Source organism: Hydra vulgaris, chromosome 14, assembly GCF_038396675.1.
Source record: "Hydra vulgaris chromosome 14, alternate assembly HydraT2T_AEP".
NCBI classification, from domain to species: Eukaryota; Metazoa; Cnidaria; class Hydrozoa; order Anthoathecata; family Hydridae; genus Hydra; species Hydra vulgaris.
The window spans coordinates 15732792-15757500 of NC_088933.1; the positions used below are offsets into that span (position 1 = coordinate 15732792).

Here is a 24709-nt window from a genome sequence, read left to right on the forward strand (position 1 = left end):
ACCATATTGATTATATAAGCACAAAAATTTCTAAAAACATGGGGATCCTGTATAAATTACGAATCTATCTCAATAAGAAAGTCTTAATACAACTTTAATACTCATTTATACATAGTTATTTAAATTATGCCAATATTGCTTGGGGAAGTACTGAAAAAAGTAAGTTGCAACGTCTTTATCTCCGTCAGAAACGTGCAATCCGTATAATCAATTTTGCAAATCGCTTCTCTCATTCGAAGCATTATTTTATGGAAATGAGAATTTTGAATATATACGAGTTAAATGTATTTAATACTTTATGTTTTGTATATATGTGGATAAATAACTTATCCGTAGCCGTTTTCAAAGATCTTTTTTCTCTTAAACCAATCAGTAAATATACTTTGAGAAATAATAACTTTTTAAATGAACCTTTTTGTCAAACAAACTTTAACCAATTTTGTATTACCTATCGAGCGCCACACCTTTGGAATAAACTTGTTTTGCCGAACTTTAATTTTGAAGTACCTATTACTTTTTGCCTTTTTAAAAAACTGAAAAATCTCATTCTTTCATTAGATAATATTTTGAGTTATTATTAGTATTATTACTTTTTTATTGTTTATGTTTACGTTTATAGAATTTTATTCCTACTAATTTTATTTATTGTTCATATACTTTTTACTTTTTAACTTCCACATTGATTTACTCTTGTATACAATTCTGATGACAAGATCATCTTGATCTTTCTTCAGATCAGATTATTTACCTTGTAGTTTTGTAAAAGTTTATTAACTTTTTTTTTTATCTTATCTTTGTTAAATGCTTATTTGAGGTTCTGACGACAAGATCCTTTTGATCTTATTTCAGATACCTTGTTTATATTTGTTATTTTTTTTATCATTGTAAGTTTATATTATTCAAAAAAAAAAAAAAAAAAAAAAGAAACAAATGTTTTAAATATTTACAAGCTAAATGTGGATAATGTTTTGTGTTTTATTTTAAAATGTAAAGTTTTCTAACATTAGCATAAGTGCGAAATGGCATAAGTGCGAACTGGCATAAGTGCGAACTAACATAAGTGCGAACCAATTGCAAAAACTGGCATAAGTGCGAACTGGCACAAGCGCGAATTAGCATAAGTGTGCCGAAAGAATTTGCAAACATTGGCATAAGTGCAAATTGGCATACGTGGCGAATTGGCAAGTTCGCACTTATGCCAATTCGCACTTATGCCAGTTCGCACTTATGCCAATTCGCACTTATGCCAATGTTTGCAAATTCTTTCGGCGCACTTATGCCAGTTCGCGCTTGTGCCAGTTCGCACTTATGCGAGTTTTTGCAATTGATTCGCACATATGCCAGTTCGCACTTATGCCAGTTCGCACTTATGCCAATGTTTGCAAATTCTTTCGGCGCACTTATGCCAGTTCGCATTTGTGCCAGTTTGCACTTATGCCAGTCTTTGCAACTGCTTCGCACTTATGCAGATTCGCAGTTATGAAATTCGCACTTATTCAGCCTCCTCAAAAAAATAAGTTTTTTTAACAAAAAATATTCTTGATTTTTTTTAATTTTTAAAAATAATTTGAGTTATTATGCTACATATTGATATTTTATGAGTTTATTTTTTTAAAGTTTGTAAAGTATTTAATGTATTATATATTCAATGGTTATATATTTAAGGTATATACATTCATACTTTAACGATGATAGATATTCATTTTGCAAAAAATCATTAGATATTTATATTGTAAAAGACTTCATCATTACAATCTTTTTTAAGTTATACCCGTACTATTTTATAAATCATAAATTTTATTGTAAATATTATTATCAGGGCCACCGAGAGCCGTCACGCCGCCTGGCACAGCAATCCTGATTGGCGCCCTTATTTATCAAAATTTCCCTATATTATAGATGAAGGACCTTTTTTTCATTTGGCGCCCTTCGATATCTGCCGCCCGGGACAAACTGCCCTTTTTGTCCCCCCTCCCTTTCCTCCATGATTACATTTACAGCAAATAAAATAAGTTAAAAAAATTAAAACACTTTTAACTTTTCTGTTTTTCTGTGTGTTATACGTTTAAAAAAAGTAACCATCGTACCTTGAAACGTCCCAAAATACAAGTTTATTAAAGAGCGAAATAAAATTAGGAAAAAAAAAAGTTTTTTGTTAATAAGAAATTCTTTCATGGTATGAAGAAAAGCAAAAATAATCGCAGGAGTGATAATTAAGTCAAAACTGTATATGCTTCTAACTAAAGGATAAGCAACTGAGTTTTTCATCTAGTGTAAAAAATTGCTATATATCTATGCAAGAATAACTACAAATAGTTTTGGAAAAATAATTGCATATAGCAGTAAAGGTAAATATTGACTGCGTTGAAATAAAGGTAAGTGATTATGTTTTAGTAAAATTGTCTAAAAATTGGCTTGTTAGTTACATATATAAAAATCAATATTTTTTCAAAACTGGAACAAATAATTTCTTATTAGGAGATAAAGTATCCTATTAAACAGATTGTAAGTTTCTGAGCATATAAAGCAAGTGATAGAGTTTCCCGGTGATTTCAATGCCTAGAGCTCAATATTGTAGTTAATAAAACATTTTTTTTAGCAATTAAAGTTTTACAACAATAAATTTTTAAATATATTCAAGTTTTTTAATGCAGTCTTAATCAAAATTTGAAATCAGATCTCAGTGTCAACAATAGTAGTTTTATTATTCCAAAAAAAGATTTCCTGGGGTTATTATATCAAGGGCTTTTTCATTTTTTTATAACAGTGAAGTATGAGATGATTTTTCTATAAACTAATAAACTTTAGTTACATACTTTTAGCTTTAAAGGCATGCAATAATGCTTTTATAATTACTATGGCTTCTATGAGTTATGGCTTCAGTAATATGGCGTAAATGGGTGATTTTGTTAGGGAATAACCAAATATCGTAATTTCCGGTTCAGAATCAAATTTAAAAAATCTGGATTTTGTAATTTTGATTCTGAAACTTCGGATTTCCGATTCAGAGAAAACGGATTGGATATCTGTTTTATTTTATCTAGGGAATCCAATAGCGGTATACCGGGGTACCGAAAACCGGGATTTCGGTTGATTTTGTCTAGTTTCGAATACTGCTATTAAAAGGCTTAAATACCGGTATTTCGGTATTTGAATGGTTCTTTTTTTATTTATTATTTTTAGCAATATTTGTAGACTTATGTACTTTTTTAAATTGATTTATAACGAAAGTTTTAATTAAAGTATTACAGCATTTAAGTAGATATTAAAATGCAACTATTTTTGAGACGTATCTCGTATTGTCGTATTTCAGATTTTAAATGTACGAAAATTCGTAAACATTTGTTGCTCATTTTTAAAACACTTTTTATTCTATCATGTGTTTAAACTCTTTGTTTGAGTAAAAACCTAATATATAAAAGTAAAGTTGTCAAACTCTGATTCATTGACAACTCTTTGATGAAACTCTCCTCATTATTACTTGACTCATTTTTAAAATCATTTAAATTCCCAGGAGGTTTGTATCTACGGGCTGTTGTTTTTTTTATTTTTTGAAACAGTCGTAAGTACGTACTTTAAATCTAGACATTGTTTTTTTAACGCGTTGCAATGCATTAAACGTTCTTTAGTTCTTGAGTTCTTGATTTTACATTTTTAGTTATACGGCGAGAGTCTAAAAGTAAAAAGCGAGTTCATGTTTTTATAAATTACAAAATCTTTATTTCTTTGATAGTTTTTTTAAAATAATTACCAAGAACAACTTTGGTAAGTTTAAAAAGTTAACATTTTTAAGTTTAAACTTATTTAAATTGATTTCATTTAAATATTAAATGTTTATATCAGTTATTATGTGACTTATATAAACATTGTTAGGATAAAATATGTGAAACGTATTTACAAATTAAGATAATATTCTAATTAAGCCGATGGAGAGTGTAATTAAAAAGTTTATAGAGCATTCAAAAGGCGGAGATAAATATTCTGTTTGGTTTTTCTTTCTCAAAGATGAAAAAAGGTATAGTGCAAAGTGTAAGAAGTGCGCAAAAATGATAAAAACAGCAGGTGGCTCAACAAGCGGCCTTCATACACATTTAAAAACAAAGCATGATGTATTATTACGAAAACGAGATACTATTGCACCTCTTGGTGAATCTAGTTCAATATCTGATACGCCTACTTCAAAAATTACTAAATACTTTAAAAAAACTACAGAAGACTCTCTAGCAGCAATTTTATCTAGAATGACAGCACTTGATAGGCTTCCATTCACAATTTTCATTACATCTTATGATCGTCAAAAATCATTAAAAGCATTAAATTTATGTGATAAACTTCCAAAATCCGCCCGACTATACAAAAAACTGTCACTAGTTATAGCGAAACTATTTGACAGTTAGTAATTAAAGAAATACCAGAATATAAATTAAATGGAAAAGGTTTTAGTATTACTTTTAATGAATGGACTTCCTTAAGGAACCGGCGATACATAAATGTTAATCTTCACTCAGAGTCAAAGTTTTAGAATTTAGGACTTCTCCGAATCAATGGAGGTTTACCTGTAGAAAAATGTGTCTTACTTTTAAGTGAAAAATTGAATCAGTATGGCTTGTCATTAGAAAAAAATATAGTTTGTTTAACAAATGATCGTGCAGCAGTTATGCAAAAAGTAGGCAAATTAATATCAGCAGTTGTGTTTGGCCCATGCAATTCAACTTGCAGTTGTATATGCTCTATATAAAAAAGAAACAACCGAAGAAAGAACTTTTTGCTCGAATGATTCAATAGACTTCAACTCATATTCAGATACCAAAGAGCACGAAAACTATGGTACCTTTGAAAATATATTTCAAGTATAGGCGAGGAAGGATTAGTGACGGATTACGATATACAAGAACAAGATACAGAAATAACTCACAGTCAAATTGGTCCCCTTATACAAAAAGTAAGGAAAATTGTGCAAATATTCAAACGTTCACCATTAAAAAATGAGGTACTACAGAACTATGTAAAGCTCAAATTTCGTAAAGAATACTTCTTAATTGCAGATTCAAAAACTAGATGGAATAGCGTATTAGCAATGCTCGAACGTTTTTACAAATTAAATTATGCATTCAAAAATCAGATATAGATTTAAAACTTAATATTAACTTTACAGACACTGATTTTGAAACAGTTTCAGCTACTATCTCAGCACTTTTGCCGGTAAAATTAGCCGTTGAGTCACTTTGTTGAAAGGATACTAACTTAATTTCTGCGAATGCAGCATTGACATTTATGTTTGACAGGCTATGTAAAACTAGGTCATCATTAAGCACAGAATTTATGAGTGCTTTAAAACAACGTATTATTGCAAGAAGGACGCAATTGCCCGATTTAATTTCTTATCTGTATAAAGTTCTAGAAGATGGTATTAGAAAGTCAAACTTATTAAGTTTTAACTTTCCACGTGCATTAAGAGCGAGTAATCTCAATTCACTTTTGGCATGGTGCTCTATAAGTAACAGGCCGTGACACGCAAAATTCATAAAATAATGTGGGGGCCGATATTTCAAAAAATAAATATGACGAATATAATTTGTTTTCAAAAAAACTTTTATTTAATGTCTCCCGTTATGTAATACAATAGATAGAGTAAAGATTTATATAAATTTATAAAAACAATTTATAGATCTTTTTCAAAACTTTCATAAAAAATTATATTGCTTTAATTCATAAAATTGCCAAAACAATGAAATAAAAACAAGTTTAAAATCAGGTAAAAAAGAGAACTAAATAGCATACTGTGGTTTTTATTTTGTAAAATACTACAGTAAAAATACCGGGAAACTATATCTTTAAATAAGAATATATTATAATGCCTTAGGTGAATAAGGAATACTTTTAAAATTATAAAACAGAAACTTTAAAGAATCAATTAAATAACAACAAATAAATAACAATAAAAATGTCAATGACTGTTAACCTAACATGACAACTTTAAAATTTTAAGAGATGGTTCTTTGTTTGATTTTGGTGTTGAAAGTTTGCAATAGTTTTTAATAAAAATATTTGACAGTATATTACCATGATGTCGCTCCATATCAAAAGAGTAATGGTCTGATATTAGCATGAAAATATTGCACAGGGATGTCCGACAAACTTTGTCCTTAATAGAAATAAAGAGTACAAATGAGAAGAAAACCCATTGGACAGTATTATCAAAAGGAATTTTCAACCCACCTCTATCGATTGATTTAAGATATTGACCAAACTTTTCAAAATAAAACATTGTTTTAGTCAAAAGTTACTCTTTGTTAGGCAAATCATCATTTCGAGATCCAACAATGTAAACAAGAGACATCTTTGATTGAACAGTTATACTTTTTTCAAGTGTTAATAAATTGTCAAATACCTCAGCTGAAGACTCATCAAAAAAAAAATACACAAAATTGACAAGAATGTCCTGCATAAGAAGCTGACTCGTTAATGTTATATGTCAACAAAAGTGAAGCCTTAGAAATATTGAACTTTTCAATTATTTGTTGAACACTTAAAAAATATGTGCCACCAGATCCTTGTATTAACTTGCTGAATTCTTTTTCTAGTGGGTCTTTTGTAAATTTTCCTAACAGAACATATTTGTGTGTTTCTTCTAATAATGTTTTTGTCAGCTCAACAATTCCTTTACACGTATGATTTATGGAATGTCCTGTATTATGGGTCAACTGTTTTATGCGTTTTCCCGAATTACTTGTCATGCGTAATGCCACTTCTCCAAAATCAAAAACAAACTTGAATCTATCATCATTCGGATCTCTGATGACAGCTTGTCGATTATCATTAAATCTACAATCCACATCAACACTTTTTACATTTAAAATTTTCCATCAAGTGACTACAAGTTTAATAAAATCAGCAGTTTGGCTTATGTTTGAGATATTGGTGGTTTCGGGGTGATTAAGTTGAGCATTGTATGTTTTGTCAGAGAACACCTTTAGATAAGTAGAAACAGATTGTTTTTCAATATGACTTGGTCGAATAGAAACTTCATTCAAATCAGAAAGTTTCATTAGACAATTTGATTCAGCTTCATAAAGTTTTATTAAATGCTTCCAACAAGCTTTTTTCTCAACACCATTTTCATAAAAAACAAGTTCTCCAGTTTTTTCTGTGAGCCAGTTGTTTCGGATGTTTTTGATCAAGTGGATAAAATCAAACAACAAAAAAGTTCCATTGGTGGTTAACCAAGGTCTTTCAGGAAATGTGTCAAACCTTTTAAAAAACGCTTGATTAGTTCGATTTCCGTCACATATAATAGGTTTTGCTTCGCCATTTGAATCTTTTACTGCTTCTACAGTCGACTGAATTTGATCTTATAGAAATTGAGAATTTAATTTGTTTACAGGTAACATTTTTACTGAAAATTTAGTAAAAATGTTACCTGTACATACAAGTTATCATGACTCCTAAAACAGTTTTTGCAAGAGAATCTGGGTCATCTAATGCTTTTCCAAAAACAGCACCTCCGTGGTATAATAGTATTTTTTTAACATAAACCTCGTCGTGAAGAATAATACACGTTCTTTGACTATCGCTTAAATTATCAAAAACTTGTTTTAAAAATAAATTATCATCAGACTTTGATACTCTTGAGGTAATGCGTGTTAATGTTCGAATAGAAGGTAGTTTAAAATCATCACGTAGTTTTTTATAAAGTGTACGAGAGGTGGCAAAATACTCAAATGCTCTGATGATTACACTAAGATTGTACTTACTTGTGTTCATTGAATTAACTTTCTTATTCATAGCTATTTCTTTATTATTTGGTGTCTAAAGGTTTAGATATCGTAATACTACTTCAAATTTAGACCACGTATTAACAACATTAGATACAGTATGGACTTTTTTTCACACCATTCAAATAGGTGAATAGGCTTCAAACTTTAAAGAACTATCAAATATAATGAGAAATTTTGGTGTTGCATAATTAAAGTGTGTAGATTGTACATAAAGTTTGCTATCTGAAATAAAGGCTATAATTTCTACAGAAATATTACGTTTTTTATTAAGCAATCTATCACAAAAAACGTCAAAATCAAAATTATCTTTCGCTAAACATAAATCAATTTCGTCAAAATTATTTCGGCTTGAGGATGATGCCTGTTTAGTTGATCTTATAGAGGGTATAGATGTTGGTATTTGACTGAGAGGGACATTAGTCCGAATTGATGGTGGGTTCTTTGGTCGTTCTCTTCCTTTTACTTTAATTTTTTCAAAATTTATGGGCCAATGCAGTTCACAGACTACAGTATTGCTTGACACTTTTAAGTTTGTATTATGAATACATCTTATCCAACGTGTTCTCTCTTCTTCGTCTCTTGGAAATCTAAAAACTGACGTTTTTGAATCGTTTGAACTTTTTTTCTGTGATAAGTAATTTGTCGAGCATCCATAGACACAGCATTTTTTCACCTTTTTTATAACTGACAAAGTAAAGAAGCAAGCAAGTTTTTTTTTATATCATCCGAGTCCATTTCATAATATATTCAAGAAGTTAAAATTGGCCCCCACATTATTTTCTGAATTTTGCGTGTCACGGCCTGTTACTTATAGAGCGCCATGACTTTTGGGCATTGTAAATCAGAAGTGACTTTGGAATGAAAGCACTGCTGTTGAAGAACTATCCCGGGAAATTCTTCACTTTGAGGTTAGCGAAGTTGAGATTGACGAAGGAAAAAATTCTGAAAAATCAATAAAAAAAGACATGTAAACAAATAAACTATAAGTTATTTGTAAACAAATAAACTATAAGGTTGTCGGGAAACAACCACAACGCGCTGGTGACATAATCAAGTGTCTAAAAAAAGAAATGAGTCGAAGATGAAGGTGTGCCAGGAAAACATTTCCAACAGGTTTATGATCTTCTTTTAACAATTCGGCCATCTAGCTTTGAATCCGAAAGAGCATTTTCTGCTACCGGTATTATTTTAAACAAGTTGCGGTGCGGAATGGACGACAAAACTCTGGACGCTTTTTGTTTTTTAAGAGGTTACTTTCATGGAATAAAAAATAAAGGTTCTACCAAAAAGATCAGTAAATTGGCATTTTTATGTTTTCGTGATTCCTAAATGTATTTACTTTGCTTTAAAAATTTAAAATATTTAATACCGGTTTTAATACCGGTATTCCTGTATTATATTTTTATAATACCGAAATACCGGTATTGATTTTTTGACCGGTATTGGATACTCTAATTTTATCTTATAAAATAGGAATCGGATTCAGATCAAAAATTATAATTAAATTGGAGCCGATCAGGTCTTTTATACTTATTTAAAAACAATATTTTTATTAGTAGTGTTGCTTGTTATGATTTTGAACATTAGCTTTTCGTTTATGTTCATAATAACAACAGAATTAAATGTTTAAACAAAGATTAAATTTAAAGAAGTTATTTAATTCTTTTTAATGTTTGGTTTGATTTGTTACGTTTTTGTTATGGGCTTTTTTTTTGTCTCTATTTATTTTATTATTAATAATATCATAATTTTATATAGTTTAAATATTTCTTTTAAAAGTAAATGCAGTGTTAAGTTATAAATAAATACAATATCTAGATATTTATTTAATTTAAATATTTATCTTCATTATAACTATGTAGGATATTAAAACTTTTGTTTATGCCAATATGTTTTTGAAACGCGCGGCAATGATGCCATTTAAGTGCAAGAGAAATGCAACTAAATCGACTGAGAGTTTGAATTAAGGCAAAAATAAATTTTTTCCTTATTATTCGTTTTATTTTATTTTTCTCAAAATTTAAAGTAAGGTACCGTAGGTTATTAAAGTCCACCGGACAAACGTCTTTTAAAACACAACATGCATTATTTTACAATTTTTTTATTTATTATAGTGAAAAATTATTTATTTCTGCATCTATAGTGTTTTATTTAATGTTATTTATTTAAGTGTTTAATTTAATTATTTAATAATTTTCTAACATACTCTCAATGGACCTTATTATCCTCACTGGAGGATAGTAAGACCCAGTTTAATAATACTACAAATATCAAAAAAAAAAACCCAGCTACATCATAAAGAATTTTTAATTAAGTGTTATTTAACACATAATATAATTAGAAAGATTATTAATAGCAAAAAAATAAACAAAATAAGACAGTTAACCTGTACATTTGAACATACTTATTCTTCGTCATCTTTAGAATAGTACCTAATACATTATTCATGATACGAAATTCTGCTCTTACCACACCATCGCAGTCTCTTCAGAGAGTTTGCTTGGCATAAAGAACAAAATCAATCATTTAAATCCACTGAAGTTACAGACCTAATTTTGCTAATTTTTTTTTTCACTTTGCTCTTGTTTTTTTGTTTCACTACCTTACTGCCAAATTGTGCAAAAGCTTCTTTTGTCAGTCATCTTGTCTTATCATCTTAACCGAACTTAAAAAAGTTGACCAAAATTATAAACTAGTTCTTTTAGATATTACCACTACTTAATATAATTATAGAGGTCTATAAAATAGTACATCAAAATTGCAGGGAAGACTGGGGCAAAACGGGATATTGGGGTGTAACGGGATTTCGTTAAAACAACCATTTCTGAGCCCCAAAACGCCCGGTTATTTCACCCTATATGGGACAAAAAGGGATACCTCGTGTGGGGTGAAATGGAATACTAGCCCGTCCTGCCCCATTTTAACTTCTATTTTGTAATAAATCAGAGTAATATTTATTCACATAATATATGTTAATTTATTATTTAAAGCAAAACTCTTTATTGATATTTTAATTATTTATAATATTACTAACATTTTTGACTAAATGATCCTAGTAATAGTGAAATTAGCATAATTTTATAGCCATATGGGGCCTCTTTTCTTTATGCATATACTTATACCATGAGTATATTATTGATTACATAAAATTTCAAGACTTAACATTAATCAATTAGGTTAAGTGTAAAATCTATAAGTCTAATAATGTTTATTTTATCTTTCCAGGGGCGGATCAAGACCATCAAGTAAAGGAGGGCGATTTTTCAGCAACCTCACAAATCTTTTTTTTTTAATTTTCGTTTTAATATTACTCTTTTTCTGTTATACTCTTATACTTTTACTAATATACAGTATCGGACAAAACGAGTGCAACCAAATAATGCTAATTTAGTTTCTTTATATAAAAGTGCTGCATTTTTTTAATTTAGAGAAATAACTATGTAATTGTTTAGAGACAAAGTTCTTCAAGTTTTATTCATCACAAAATTCATTATTTGTACACGAAAATTAATAAATTAATCAAAAGTATTAAAAAAAGTTGATTTCCTTCTGGACAAGTGCAAATCGACAAAATGTTGACCAAGCTGTATTTCGCTATATATATTTTGTGGCGAATCCTTTGTTTTCAATCACAGCCTTGCATCTTCGAGGCATAGATTTGATCAGGTGATCAATGAAACTTTGTGGAATCGCTGCCCAGGCCTTTTGGATTTGTTCAAACAGTTAATCCTTATTACGAACACCTTCACGATTAATTCTGCTGTTGACCATCTCCCACAGGTTCTCGATAGGGTTGAAATCCGGAGATTGAGGCGGCCAATCCATCACCGATAGGTGGTTGTCTTGAAACCGCTGCTTGACTACTTTTGCAGTGTGTTTCGGATCGTTGTCTTGCTGAAAAACCCATTTTATTGGCATATTCCATTCAGCATGAGGTAACATAACATCTTTCAGGATATTTTTATACATGAAACAATCCATTATTCCATATTCAATGAATTGAACATGGAATAATGGACCGTTTCAATGTATTGGACCTAGACCGTTAGCAGAAAAACACCTCCAGACCATTACATTGCCTCCACCATGCTTCACAGTCTTATGGCAATAACTTAAATCGAGGCGTTTTCCGGCCGGTCGACGTACACGGCAAATGCCATCGCTACCAATGATGTTAAACTTTGATTTATCACTGAACTGGGCAGTTTGCCATTTCTGCACATTTTAGTCAATATGAGATGTAGCAAACAGGAGTCTTTTTTTCTGTTTTTTTAGTGAAATCAGCGGTTTCTTTGCAAGGCGTCGAGAAAACAATCCGGCTTCAACAGCACGTCGTCTGATTATTCAGTCCGATACAGGCAGCTCTAATTGCTTTTGTATCTCGACTGATGATATCCAGGGATCCTTCTTGACGGATCTGAAGATCATAGAATCCTCTCTAGAAGTGGTGGAACGCGGTCTTCCACCTTTGTTATCTGCTGCCATTTTCCCCGTAGAACGATATTTGGAACATAGTCTTGATACGGTCCATTTTTTCACGCGATATTTATCACAAACACTTTTTTGTGACATTCCACTTAAGTAATCGCCAATAATTTTCTTTTTTAGTTCCAATCCAAGACCGTCGGGAGCCATTAAAGCACTTGATGTCATAAAAATAATAAAAATAAATAATCACGCTTCTCAAGGCTTACCGTGATACATTTACCTTGTGATGATACAATAATGCTCTGTGGAACACAACATCTTGGTTGGATGTGGACTGTATTGATGTAATGAAACACTTGTTGTATTTCACTTCTTGTATTGATGTTCTTCGATAAAACACTTTGATAAAACTCACTTCGATAAACTGTCTTGATAATACTGACTGATTGACTTCCATATACTGACTGAACTACATGTCGATTTACATGTCTCTTATATAGTAAAATGAACCTGTGTGAACTTGTTCTGGAAGATTATAGATGCTTCTTTTCGATGCTTCTGGAAGCTTCTGGATGCGTCTGGATGTTTCGGAATGTTTCTTGATATTTCTGGATGCTACTGGATGCTTCCAGATGCTTCTTCTGAAAACTTCTAGAAGCTTCTGCATGCTTCTGGAAACTTCTGGAAACTTCCGGATACTTCCTTTAAATATTAAAAAACTTCCGTGACATTGACATGGGCCAGACTTAAGAAAATGAAACAAACCAAAAAAGTTGCACTTATTTTGTCGGCTGCAAAATGGCACTTGTCAACGAAATTCTGCCTTTGTGCTGTAACCTGTCAGCTGATTGCTCATGTCATGGCATGCTATGACTCCAGACTCCTGAACTGTTTGCTTTGGTAGTATAGTTCGTTTCGTTTTTAAGATATGTAAAATTAGGAACACCTTTTAGCATTGTTCGATGTTGGTTGCAAATGTTTTGTCCAATTCTGTATATTAATCTTTAATTTCTAATTTTAATCTTTAATTCTAAATAAACTATTTTAACCAGTGTAACTATGAAATGACGTCATATATTGGTATCTCTGTAGTCAGATGTCATGTTTATATTTTACTCTGTTAAATTTTTACTGCGCAGTAAAATTACAACGTTAAAAATTTACTGCGCTTGTTATTTTTTTACTGTCATCAAGTAAAGAAATGTTAAAGTTTGTAGGAGGGGCGGGTAAAAATATACATGTTTTATATAATTAAGGGTACTTCAATTTATCTTCCTATGAAACTTTTATTATTTAATGCATACATGATTTTTAATGCATACAACTGTATGCATTAAATAATAAAAGTTTCCTATGAAACTTTTATTATTTTATACTATATTATTATATTATATTATACAGTTTACTTTCCAGGCTAGATTTTGATTCACTTTTCTATGTAAAGTTATGCATTTTCCCTTATTCTTAGCATTAGAAGATTTTACATTTAGGAACATATATTAAATAAGTTTTCTAATAACTGAAGGCCATAAATTATTGACGTATATATCTGACGAATGAGTTCAGATATACTTCCAATAGGGCTGTAAATACTTCTAAAATAATATGAAAAACAAGTGGAACCAACAACATTTTATTTCAGTACAAATTTTTCTCATTTTAAAGCTTTTAGTGACAAAACAACATTAAAATGATTATTGCTTTTATTTTCTAAAGAAATAGTATGAGATGTTAGTTGGTCAAGTTTAGTGGAAGTTGGATATTTTAGCCATGTTAGTTTTTGTTTTGTGAATGACCACACCGCTATATCAATTCCAATAAGATTTGCAGTACCAAGAATCTCTACATCTGTAGCCCAAATACCATCTGCGGCCATGCCACTTTTGGTGAGATAACTTTCCACGTCATCACCTAAATATCCTGATAAGAGACTGGAGCAAGGTTCTGTTGTCATGTATTTCACAACCAGTTCGCGAACATACTCATGTTGACATTTAGAACCTGACAGCAAAAACAAAATTGCTCGAAAAAAACAATTTCCATCAGCTTTGCATGCATGCATTTTCAAAGGTACATCATTTTCTTTTCCATCAATAAGATCTGATATAACAAGTATTTTAAGAGCAAGTTTTTCAGCAGTTTTCTGGCGAATATCTTTGGAGGGATGTTTCATCACCATATTCTGAAGATAATTCAGACATTTTTGAATTACTTTCCTTTTCAATAATTGGTTTAAGATTCCCTTTACTGTTACTTAATAAGCATGTAGAATTTGATAGCAATATGAAGAATCTTATATGGACCCAGCCACGAGAAAGTCATTTTTGCACCTTTCCTATCATCTCTTTTAAGATTTCTTAAAAGTACTTTCTGACCAACACAATACTTTGATGCTGTTGCATGCTTTCTGTCATAGTCAATTTTTTGTTTCTTTTGTGAACAACAATGTTGTTCATGGCTTTTTCTTTAATTCCTCTTTTCATTTCTAAAGCTTTTTGTAAAACCTCTTTATTATATACAGTATTATATTCATCATCATTGAGTCTATCTATGTATTTTACATCGATTGGAAGACAGGATTGTCGGTTATACATAAGGAAAAATGGTGAGTACCCCATTGAATGGGGGTACTCACCAATTTAACACGTAGAGCAAAAAAGATTCCATCTAAAACTGACGCCCAATTTTGAACATTTTTATTTAAGACCTTAATATGTTCTTTCTTAATTGTTTGGTTCTGTCTTTCTACAAGACCATTGGCTTGTGGATGGTAAGCCGAGGTAACATGCTGCTGAGTACCTGTCATGTCATGTAATGCAATGGATACAGAGTTTACAAACTCCCAATCTTGGTTATTTATTTGTATTTTAAAACAACCATGTCTGCATATAACCTCATAAAGAAAGGATCGTACTGATACTGCTGTTTTGTTGCTTAGAGGTTCAGCTTCAGTCCATTTAGAAAAATAATCAATAAGAACTATCGCAAATTTGAATCCATTCGTTTCAGGTAAGTGAATTAAATCCACACCAACTTGCTTCATTACTTATTGTTCCATTTTTAGCAGGTTTTAAAGCAGGAGAGACTTTCTGACATCGCTCACATTGATTTATATGCTTTGTGATATCCCCCACTACTAAATGCCAATAAAATCTGCTTTCTAACAGCATTAATTCCAAGGTTACTGGCTAATGCAACAGCTTTCTCTGAAGTTCCCAGACACTCATGAACTTCTTTAACTATGCTTAGTTGCTCTTCTCGATCTATTACCACAATCACCTACAAGAAACAAAAGTTTGTTTGTAGACATTTAAATAAAAACAATAATTAGAACCAAAAAATTTTTAAATGTTAAAATTTTTTTTGAAACTTTGAATTAGTTAAAAAGTTTTTCTCACCATGCCAATATTTTTTTTGCAATACATCAACTTGTTGTCTATAATTGCAAAGTTTTAACATTGCCTTTTAAAGCTTGCCTTTTTTCTTCAGGAAACTTTTCGTCATTCAAATATTTCCTGATATCATGAAAGTTAATTTTTTTGTACATTTTTAATATTTTTAATATTGTATATAGTTATTATTTATTTTAATATTGTATATAGTTATAATATAGTTAATATTTTTGTATATTTTTGTATCTTGAAAACGCCAAAAAAATAAATGCCAAAAACTGTATATTAAAAAAGTCAGTGAAATAATAACGATAGCAGTAAAATTCCAACGTTGAAATTTTACTGCGCAGTTAAAATTTTACTGCGCAGTAAAATTTTAACGTTGGAATTTTGCTGCGCAGTAAAATTTTAACGGCAGTAAATTAAAAACGCTACACCGGTTTAAAATTTGCGCGGCACAACTTAATTAAATCACTTTAAAATAGTACCTTAAAAGTTAAAAATCGAAAAAAAAAATTTATAGGAATATTTAAATTCTAAATTCTTTTTATTTAATTACCATCGTTTTTATTTTTGCAAATAAAACATTACAACACATTTTCTTTTTATTATTTTACTCTCCATTTAGTTTTTTATTAATGACGCAATTTAATATTTTTTATTACCATGAAATTAGTAATATTTGCTTCAAATATATTCAAAGTGACTTAACAAACTGAACGGTAGGGATTGCCGAAATTTACAAACATTTATTAAGATTTTCAGTTTTGCAACAGACTATTTTTTAAAATGTTTTTCAGCTTTTTTTGTCTTGTTCTCTAAAATTCTTTTAAATAATTATCAATACAATTATCTCAGTTAATCTTATTGTTTTTTATAATTTTGAAAGAATACCCAGCAAACATGTCAGCGTTAAATCAACGTTGAAAACCGGTCGCAGCGTAGAAAAAGCGTTACAGTCAAAAACAACGCGCTTTCAACGTTGAATCAATGTTTGTTATTGTATACTAAATCGCGGTAAATTTAAACGTTGAATAAGCGTTGAAATCGTAACGTAATTTAGCTTCTCAAAAAAAGACGTTTATTCAACGTGGAATCAACTTACGCAAAAAGCCATTTTAATGACGATTCAAAATCTATGCTTCATCAACGTTAAAAATAAACCGCTTTTTAAACGTCACGTTTTCAACGTTGAATAAGCGTATAAATATCAACTTATATCATCTTCTCAAATAACCGCGTTTATTCAACGTTGAATAAAAGTACCCAAATAATCACTGTAAAAACGTCGCAAAGTTGAAGGTTTATCAACGTTAGACATTAGCTGCTTTTTCAACGTATTTAAGCTATTTATGAAACAACGCTTATTCAACGTTACATATACCAACGTTGAAATTGTGGTATTTAAAAAACGTTGAAAAAGTGTTATTTTGCCAACGTTAATTAAACGTTGTTTTGACAACGTTGAGGAAGTGACACATTGAAAATTATTGTCTCATTAACTAGCCATTACAAAAATAATTTACCGTAAAGAAAAGGCAACGAAAACTTAATAGAATGCATGCAGATGGTATAAAAAAAATATTTTGATAAAGTTATGTTTTATAACTTCTTTTTATTGCGACTAATTTAAAACTTTTAGATTTTGCATCAAATAGTATATAATATACATAAATCTCAGAGTATATTCGGTTTATTCAGGTTATTTTTGTTGATGATTTATTTATTTGAAAATGACCATTTTAATAAATTGCAAAGTTGTATTAAATATGTTATTTCTAAGTTAAAAATAGCACTTAATTTTAATAAGATTCAGATGTTTTAAGTAATATCAAAATTATTAAAACATAATAAGTCAGACTAAATTTAGTCTGTTCACAGACTAATTTTTTTATTTATTTGAAAAACTTTAAACATCTTACCCAAATTATCAAGCAAATATACAGTATAAAATCTTCGACCAATAATGAAAGTATGCATTATTAATTTTTTTTTATATAAAAACACGTTTGGATAAGAAACTTTATTTCCATTTTTTTGAAAAACTTCTAATTTTAATAGGAAAAGTATTAAGTCCTAATTATAGAGTTGGTGTTGTATATTTAATTCTAACATTTTTTCTTTATCATACATTTTTATTTATTTTAATAATATGTATTTATGCATATATATATGGGTAAATTTTTGAATATATATAAAAGAAATATATTCATTTTATATGTGTATATATAATGTTTATATTTCTAGTCCTAATTTTAGAGTTAGTGTTGTATATATAATTCTAACATTTATTATTTATCACATACCTTTGATATGTATTTTTATTTATTTTAATATTATGTATTAATGCATGTAATTATGAATATATATTTATATATATATATATATATATATATATATATATATTTATATATAAATATATATATATATATATATATATATATATATATATATATATATATATATATATATATATATATATATATATATATATATATATCAGAAATATATACATTTTATATATACATATATATATATATATATATATATATATATATATATATATATATATATATATATATATATATATATCAGAAATATATACATTTTATATATACATATATATATATATATATATATATATGTATGTATATATAAATGTGTGTATATGTATTTTTATATATATATATATATGTATATATAATATATACATATATATATATATATATATATATATATATATATATATATATTAGGGCTGTCCAAAAAAATTTTTTTTTTTAGATTTGATTGCATAGTTGTTTATTTTGTGCCATTTGACATAGTAATTAACTGTGCAAAAAATCTTTCCAATCAGATAATGTTTAGGGGGTGCTCAATGACATTAAAGTTTTACGAAAAATGTGAAAAACATGGAAAAAGTAACAAAGTTCCACAAATTTCTAAAACCCGGTTAATTAGATTTTTCAGATTTGATCAGTTTTAATTATCTCTAAATATTAAATTCTGAATACAAATTACAATCCACATCCACTTTAGACTGGTTTATTAGCAGAGAAGTTAATGAAATAAAATACTGCAATACGACTAAAGTTCTGCGGTTTTTGTTATATCAGAATTTTTCCAAAATAAAACACTAGGATTTTTGACTCTTTGTCATTGATTAAAATACGAATTATAAACAAAAAAACATATGAGCAATTAACATTTAATTATCGTAATGTTATAGTTCGTGCAATGTTAATGCTAGCGAGGACTATAACTCTTCAGAGTACACTTTCTGCCATCTGGCACTCGCTTTCTGTGATCCTCAACCACCTGAATTAACCTCTGCATTTCAGATTCATTCCTTTTAATCGATTCATTAAACATCGACATTAAAGCCACAGATCGTTTGGCAGCATCATTTACTACTTTCAATGAATATACTAAATTTTTTCCTTCTTGGTATTCTGGGGAATCATTCCAGGTAGCTGGATCGTTGTTGAACAGAAAATCAATATCAACCTTCATTGACCGCAACGCACTTGCTGAAACTGATGTCACCAGCATGTCCAGAGATTTCTTCTCTAGACTTTCAATGTTCTTTAATTTGATCAACCTTTTAGACCAGTTCTCACCGTGAAATTTCATTTTGGAAATCATTTTTCGCTTCTCTTCCGTTTGAAGTTTGTTTGAAAACAAAGCTAGTGGGACCAATTCTGGTGAAAGGTACCACAAATGGTTTTGAAAGTTCTTGACTGCTGCTTCGGAAATCGTTTTATTCACAACTGCAAACTGCTTAAGTTGCTGAAACAGAAACAAGTCATTAACTGGAGCATCGCAGGCATTTGTGCATGATATCCAAGATTTTACATAAACCAGACTAGCAAATAAGCAAAATTCACAGAGATTTTTTTCCTCTTTTGTGGTCAACTTGAACTCTTCACGAAATAAATAAATCTTAAAACAATAAATAACCTTGGCCATCCAGCGAGCCATGTGATAAGCACCAGGGATCTTGAAATGATAATTTTTCTCTTCTTGATCAGGCAGTTTTCCAAGTATTAACAGACAGAGATCCATGATTTCTTTGTAGTCATCCCTTGGCATTTTAACATGCAGGTTTTCTTTGAGGAATGCAATCACTTCATTTTGTAGTTCTTGCACCAGGGGTATTTTCATTCGAATGTCATCCAGAGATTTAAAATTTCCTTGATTAACTTTGGGCCAAAATTGCTGAAATCTCTGGAAAAGAGGTATGTTGGGACCAGATGATGGTCCAAACAGTGATCCAAACACTCCTGCTACTATGATCTCATGAACATGGTGTCTGCAAGCGAAGTATAACAAATTTCTACCTATATGTTTCTCTAGAACTACACATGCACCATTTTTGGAGCCAGTGTTAGAGGCTGACGTATCAAAACTCATTCCAATAACATCACCAATTATGTCCCAGAAATTAAGCAGAAGAATAACTGCTTTTGCTTGGGCTTCTCCAGTTCCAGCTGATAGTTTTGCTATTCCAAGTATTTTGTCAACATTGTAACCTGTCACTCCTACAGATAGCCGGTCAACATTTGCTTTAGGGGCTGCAGAATTTGTACGATCTATCATCAGTTTGCCATCCCAGTGGACGATTAATGGTGGTTTGTCCAAATCGCAGAATTCAGTTCGAAAAGTGGCTTCAATTTTTGATCGATGATAGGTTCATTTTCTACGGCTGTAGAACGTGACAATGATCCATCATCGAGGTTCTGTCCACCAGCCTTTGCAATTGCTGCTGCTAGTATAGTAAACTTTGTGTCAGATAGATTAATTCTGTCTAATGTTGATGAAACATCAGGCGAGTCAAGAATTGTATCTAAAATACATTGTCGTTTTGGAGTACTTGCTAAACTTGATTCAGCTGACCCTGAAGAACTTGCTTTACTGACTTGTTGTCTGTAATAAACAGGGATTTCTATCTCAAAATCTCTATCAACCATTTTGTCATTAACAACAGCATCGTTATCGTTGTCATCACTATAACTTTCGTCATGTAAAGGTTCAATAACAGGAACTATTGCACTCGCACCAGATAGTCTTTGCTCTTCTTTTAGCTTTCGTTCTCTCTCTGCTTGTTTCCTTGCTTCATTTCTTTCTTCTAATTTTGAAAGTTCTTTGTCCTCTCCAAACATCACCATTTTTCTCTGACATCTCTGATCCAATAAAAATTCTTTATCTTCTTCAATTCTGATCATGATTTCAGCATCCTTGTGGGCAATGTTAAAAAGTAGGCCAATGGTGTCTGTAAATGATTTCTCTCTCGATTTCTGAGAATCTGACAATCTGGATTTTTTTTTTTTTATTAATTTAAATTCCTGGACTAAAGTTTTCAACTTTAAGACTACATTCGGATGAAATGCTGTCGGAATACGGGCTTTATTCCAAATAATAATCAGTTCATCAACAGTTGTTTTAAGACTTTCAGGCACTGACTTTTTGGTTGAATTAAGATGATAAAAAAATGTTTTTAAAACATCAGATGTTAAGGGAAGAACTTTATCTGGAAGATTTGGCTCTGGTTGTCCAATTAAAAAGATTTTGGTTTGAAGTCGTGTAGAGATAGCAACACGAGATGATGCTGCCATTTCAATGATAACTGAAATATTATGAGAAAATCAAAACTCAATACCATATTATACAAACTTATCATTCAGTTGTTGGTTTATGCAGCTGCAGCAATATATTATAATAATTATTACTAAAGAAATTAAATAAATATTTTCAAATTAGAAATTATTATTATCTGCACTTAATAACAAACAATACACTACCAGACTACCATGCTAGTTTTTTGTAATAGGTTACTAAGGTTAGGTACTATCAAAATATTAATACATTTGTTGTCAAACTGAAATTCCAAATAAAAATAATATTTATACTTGTAAACCTTTTTATTCTGTTTGAATAAATTCTAAATTGAGTTAAATAATAGTATTAAAATTATGAATACAAATTTTAACAAAATGATATAAACACAGTTGTTTTAAACACTAGCAGACATTTTTTAGTCTGGTGCCCTGATGACAGTTAATCTGCTGCACTTTAATTAATCTATATAGCACGCATCAGGCAATATTTCAGTGGAAAAAATCTAACTAACCAGGTTCTAGAAATTTTTGGAACTTTGGAACTTTTTACACGTTTTTGACGTTTTTCGTAAAACTTTATGGTCATTGAGCACCCCCTAAACATTATCTGATGGTAAAGATTTTTTAAAAAGTAATTTAATATGTCAAATTGAAAAAAATAAACAACTATGCATTAAAATCCCACAAAAAATTTTTTTTCCTGTGTACACATGAACACAGTAAAAAAAAATTTTTCTAATATATATATATATATATATATATATATATATATTTATACATACATATATATATACATATAAACATATATATTTGTTTATAAATGTATATATACATATATATATATATATATATATATATATATATATATATATATATATATATATATATATATATATATATATATATATATATATATGTATATATATATATATATATGTATATATACATATATATATACATACATTATATATATATATGTATATATATATATATATGTGTATATGTATATATATATATGTATATATATGTGTGTATATGTATATATATATATATATATATATATATAATATATATATATATATATGTATACATATAAACATATATATTTGTTTATAAATGTATACATATATATATATATATGTATTATATATATATATATATATATATATATATATATATATTATATATATATATATATAATATAAACATATATATATATATAAATATATATATATATTTATTATTATATATATTTATATATATATGTAAATAAAACAACTGATGCCTTTTTTTTAGATGATCTATTACAATGACTTCACAATCTTGGGCTTAAGTTGTTTATTTTAAAAACAGATTGAAGCAGAGGCAGTTGCTCTATGTTGTTGGGTAGAAGATGGTTGGTTATTTTTTTCAACTGGTGTTCATGCAATCAAAGCTGCCTATAATAGTTTTCCAACTGATTATTCATGGAACAAGCTTAGAGTTAAAAGATTTAAAGTTACTGGAGGTCATTAAATTATACAGTACTCATTGCTATTTTAATTGTTTTATATGAATAAAAAAACTGTTATAGTTTTATATTAATGGTGAAGTACTATATTAAATAAACTTCTATAATTAACTGTGAAGTACTATATCAAATAAACATCTAATAAGTCTTATTTTTATTTTGGGATAAGTAAAATTTTGAATCTGTTTATTGTATTATGATTGCCTAGATATATATCGTAATCTGTTTGCACTGGGTCTACGTTTTAGTTTTTACATTTTTGTTTATATTTGTTTTACTAAATAATTACTTATAAGTATCTATTATTAGATAAAGAAGTAGGCGAAGGATTTAGTTTTACAACTACAGAGGACTCCAAAAAAGAATGAAAGTAATTATGTTAGTGAATGATTGTGTTTCTCTTTGCATTTAACTTTTTATATGGTGAAGAATAAATAAAACTTAATAATAACTATTAGTCATATCTGATTTTAATAATACTGTTTAAATTTTTTTGACATGTGATAATTTGATTTTAGGTGTAAGTTTATTAAGTAAAGTTCTGGTGGATCAAAGATAGAGAAATGATATGGTTTTAACTGGTTTCCATCTTATGAACAAAGTACATTATATGATTTGAATTGATGGTTTATAGTTACAACTATTCAAGTAAGTTTAATTTAGTTAATTTATTTATGGAATTGTGACTATTTTTAATTGTAAAATTTGACTTTCATAAATTGTATTTGTCTATATTTATATATATATATATATATATATATATATATATATATATATATATATATATATTTATATATATATATATATATATATATATATGTATATACATATATATATTTATATATATATATATATACGTATATACATATGAATATTTATTTATATATATATTTATATGTATATACGTATATATATATATATATGTATATACGTATATATATATATGTATACATAGATATATATATAAATATATAGATATATATTTATGTATATATATATATATATGTATATATATATATTTATATATTTATATATATATATATATATATATATATATATATATATATATATATATATATAATGATATATATATATATATATATATATATATATATATATATATATATATATATATATATATATATATATATATATGTATATATATATATATATATATATATAGCATTAACATTTTTGATAAATTCAGAACTCTAACAATAAAAACAAAATTATTTACATTGGAATCTACATAACTTCAAAAATTGTATGTTTTTTTAAAATTTGATTGTAATCAAGAAAAAAAATATTTATAATTTTTTTAAAATCATTGTAAAAGTAACTCTATTAAATGAAATAAGCTATTTTACAATTATTTTAGATTTCAAAATTGCCCATATATATTTTCAACAGGGTTAAAGTCTAGACTTTGTGGTGGCCATTTAAGGATGTTAGCTTTACTTTTTTTAAGAACTGTTGTGTCGCTTTGCATGTGTGTTTAGAATTGTTGTCATGGTGAAAAAAAAATTTGCTATCAATTCTTAAACGGTTTGACATTAATTTTTTGAAAGCCAATCAACATACAACTTCCCTGTCATTATACATTCAACATTCACCAGTCGTCCCACACTATTTGAATTAAAACATCCCCGAGCCATAGGCGAACCACCTCCATGCTAGACTGTTTTTGTAAAATTTCTATCTAAGAGTGCATCACAAGGTCTGCGCCAAACTCTTTGTTGTTTTTTAAGCCATGTGTTTGACATTTATTCTTATCAGTCTATAACACTTAGTTCCAAAATGCCTCACACATGTTAATATGCAGTTTTGCAAATGCTAAAAGTTTTTCTTTGCGTATAAAACTAATGAGAGGTTTACTTTTCTGGAGAAGGTTTATTTAAACCACCTAAATTATTAAACCACATAAATTAAGTCTTCTCTGTACAGTTCGATAGAAAACATTTAATTTAAGATTTTCAACAATCT

The 24709-nt window shown here is 28.7% G+C and overlaps 1 long non-coding RNA gene across 1 annotated transcript in view; it reads left to right on the forward strand.

Annotated features, from left to right (window-relative positions):
• Positions 1-22506: 22506 nt before the first annotated feature.
• LOC136090610 (uncharacterized) overlaps positions 22507-24709 on the forward strand; it is a 4634-nt gene continuing 2431 nt past the window's right edge. The window contains exons 1-3 of the long non-coding RNA XR_010643563.1: positions 22507-22723; positions 23036-23104; positions 23245-23374. This is a non-coding gene — a long non-coding RNA (uncharacterized LOC136090610). The remainder of the gene's footprint in view (positions 22724-23035; positions 23105-23244; positions 23375-24709) is intronic.